This window comes from Pseudomyrmex gracilis, unplaced genomic scaffold, assembly GCF_002006095.1.
Source record: "Pseudomyrmex gracilis isolate BER0280 unplaced genomic scaffold, ASM200609v1 scaffold_590, whole genome shotgun sequence".
NCBI classification, from domain to species: domain Eukaryota; kingdom Metazoa; phylum Arthropoda; class Insecta; order Hymenoptera; family Formicidae; genus Pseudomyrmex; species Pseudomyrmex gracilis.
This window is the reverse complement of record NW_018021174.1, coordinates 64607-68076: the sequence shown is the minus strand read 5'-3', so window position 1 is coordinate 68076 and position 3470 is coordinate 64607. Positions and strand designations below refer to the sequence as shown.

Sequence of the window (3470 nt, the reverse complement as noted above, 5' to 3'; positions counted from 1 at the left end):
TATGCTAAAAACTTTTTATCTGAATTTTTCAGAAATATTTAAGAATAATATATTATATTTTTGTATGACTTAATAGTTAACAAAGAAGGTTTGTATGGCTGAAATAAAATAGCTTTNGAATTATTAGTTTTAATTTTATCAACATAAGAACGATATTTTAAATAAAGGTTTAAACGTAAAAAGTTTATATTATTTTCCAAAGTTATGTTTATACTTCTTAATTTGCTACTTACCTGTTTTTTGGAAGGTTTTGATGAACTTTCATCGCTAGAATAACTATCAGAAGTATTTTCTGTTCTTGCAAGTACTTGTTGATTATTTTTATCACTTTATTAATTTTACTTGTAGTTGTAGTATTTAATGTTGTTTGGGAATTTTCAACTGGTTTACGTTTTTTCTAAAGTTTATATAAACATAAAGTGCATTAGTTCATTGATAATAATAAATAAGNATTAATCCTTCGCCGGCAACTCAAGTCTTTAAAATCAACTCAGACAAAATTTTTTATTGTTTAAGTTTTTTCACACGAGAAGGAGAGAAGATAAACTATTTGATTTCCTCACTTAAAAAAGACTTGTACGTACAAACACCTAACCTAACCTAACCTCTCGAATCCCGTTCGCTTAGTTCAGTTCTGATTGTTCTGAATAGCACGAGAGTAAAATTATCTTGCTGGTAGATTAATAGATATTGCTAATGAAAGAAAGAGAAAGAACAAATTGACTACNTAACAATCATAAATAATCTTTGAATTATATTTACTTTTCTGTTCGAATTTTTTTTGATCTCGGGAAAAGTTTCAAAAGAAGAAAATTTTTTAGGTCTTCTTTGTCTTTTTTCAGAAAGTATATTTTCGTCGCTTTTGTTTTGACTTTCATTAACATCACTTTTTTTAAGTTTTTTTCTTTTATTTTCTAGCATCAAAATATCATCTGTAATTTAATTTTATGAACAATTTTTCCCAATAAGTATTAAATAAAAAAGAATTTTTAGTTACAGTAATTCTTACCAGAAATCATAATAATAATTCCTTCATAATGCATATTTCCGTACTGAAACTTAACTTCATCGCCTTCTTTAACAGTATGAAGATCACANAAGATATTTTCATTTTTTACAATACACAATGAATTATCTGTTATACATTTAATGAGATACATTTTTAACTTTGGAATAAGATCAGATTTAGAAAAATAGAAAATTTCTATTATAAAACTGTTTTATAATAGAGCAAGTCGACATAGAATAAAGCTTTCACACACAAAACAAATGTAACCGTCGCACTGGTTTGACTCTGATGGAAAATGGAATATGTTCTACGTATGTCTCGAATGATCTATGGAGAGTTGGGTGCGTTCAGACAACTCAACAGTTGCACAACGGTTGAGAGATAATCACTTCTGATTGGATCATACTTTTGGAACCGCAGCAGATTTTGAAGAATAGTCCTATCATAAGTGATGATCTCTCAACCATTGAGTTGTCTGAACGCACCCGTTGCAAGATCGAGCAGANAGCAACAAGAGATCGAAGCGGTGGGGGTACACACACAAGCGAGAAGCGCCGTCCGTGTGTGTGTCCCCACTACTTCGATCTCTCGTTGCTCTCTGCTCGATCTTGGAACTCTGGTTTCTATCAGGAAACCACAAGGCAAGACACGTTGTAACCGGCTTGACGGAAACGAGATAGACTAGTATGTCTGTATTCTTTTACGAGCCGAACGGCTGAGCGTACACGAACGGCGGTTCTTACTTGTGTGCTATTCCCACCGCTCAGTGCTCTAGGTGCTGGCATTGCTGGTCTTGCATAATCTTGTAACTCNGATTTACGTCTCTTTGCACTACTATATACGTGCTACGGTTATACACATTCACCAATTTAAAGAGTATTATATAGTTAATTTAAGTGGTATTATGTAGTAAAGTATAATACAAATATTGCATTTTGACTGTGTGTGTGCATGTATTCATGCTGCGCAATTTTAGGTTACGTTCAAAAATTTAATATTATGTCCGCTAAAGATGAAACTTGTGAACCACCTGTTAAACGAGCAAAATACAAACTTTGGAAAGACAATCCTAATATTTCGGTAATATATATACATATAATATTCTAACATTAGAAAATTATAGATAATATCAAGAAATATATCCAAAAAAACTATTTATAAAACGTTTATTCAAAAATAACAAATTTGTTTCTATTTTTNAATAGTAAAAATATCCATTTAAATTAAAGTAAAACATTTCATATGTAATCTTGCTTCATTCACTTTTATGTTTTAGATTCCTACAACTACTTTACATCGATGGAAAAAAAATAAAGAGAAGTTTGAAATGATTAATATAATATCAGACATCCTTAGAGAAGAAACATCCTCAACTACTTTTGTTAATATTGAAGATAGTACCGACAACAGTTCTGAATATAGCGATAACAATATTGAAGATAAAATTGAAGATGACTGTGATATTTTACATGAGTTTATAAATATTACAGAAGATGACTATGAGATAAGTAATTTAAACGAAAATCTTCAACAAAATTGTATTTGTGATAATNATAGTGACGATAGTGAGAATAGTATTGATAATCCTTTCAGTAAAATAATTTCTGATAAGATATATGATAATAGTGATATAACTATTGTTCTAAGTATTTTAGTCGTCATGAGATATTATATTCAATATTATATTATATTCAACATAGACTGACAAGAGCAGCTTTAAAACATTCGTTAAATATGTTACACATACTTCTTCCGAACCCTAATAAGGTACCAAAGACTGATTTCAGTTTATTTCAAATTATTGACAAGGCTNTACCATCATGTAATTTCATTAAACATTATTATTGTAAAAATTGTTTATTATATAATAACACTAATCCTTTAATGGGAGTATGTTCATCATGTTTAAGTACAGAAGGAACTTCTTTTTTTTTAATTAGACATTATTGATCAAATCAGATACTTATTNGAAAAAAGGAATCTCGCTGATAAATTGCGTATTGATTCTAATGAAAATTATAACACCATATCTGATATTACTGATGGATTAAAATATGCAAGAGTAAATTTAAGAAGTGGACGAAGTCAGTATGATTTAACTTTGATACTCAATACAGATGGAATTTCTTTATCTAAAAGCTCAAAAAGTCATTGCTGGCCATTAATGTTTATGATAACAGAGCTTCCAGAACATTTAAGAGAANCATTTATTATTATTATAGGCATTTGGTATGATGCTAATCAAAAGCCTAAAATGAATACTTATCTTCAACCTTTTTGTAAAAAGCTCATCACTTGTTTCCGGAAAGCCATTACTTGGACTCATCCTGTGACAGGCGAAAGTTGCGTTTCAAAACTTGTTGCACCTCTGTTTGTAGCAGATGCACCAGCCAGAGCTCAAATTTTAAATACCGTAAATTTTAATGGTAAATATGGTTGTAACATTTGTGAAATCAAAACT

The 3470-nt window shown here is 29.8% G+C and overlaps 2 long non-coding RNA genes across 2 annotated transcripts; one reads left to right on the top strand and one right to left on the bottom strand.

Annotated features, from left to right (window-relative positions):
• Window positions 1–11: 11 nt before the first annotated feature.
• Window positions 12–1382, bottom strand: LOC109861124. The gene is made up of 3 exons (XR_002250920.1): window positions 1010–1382; window positions 234–932; window positions 12–98 (listed from the first exon to the last, which is right to left on the bottom strand). It is a non-coding gene; the product is annotated as an uncharacterized LOC109861124 (long non-coding RNA).
• Window positions 1383–1553: 171 nt separating this feature from the next.
• On the top strand, window positions 1554–2681 carry LOC109861122. Its single transcript, XR_002250919.1, has 3 exons — window positions 1554–1885; window positions 1986–2089; window positions 2286–2681. It is a non-coding gene; the product is annotated as an uncharacterized LOC109861122 (long non-coding RNA).
• Window positions 2682–3470: the final 789 nt, after the last annotated feature.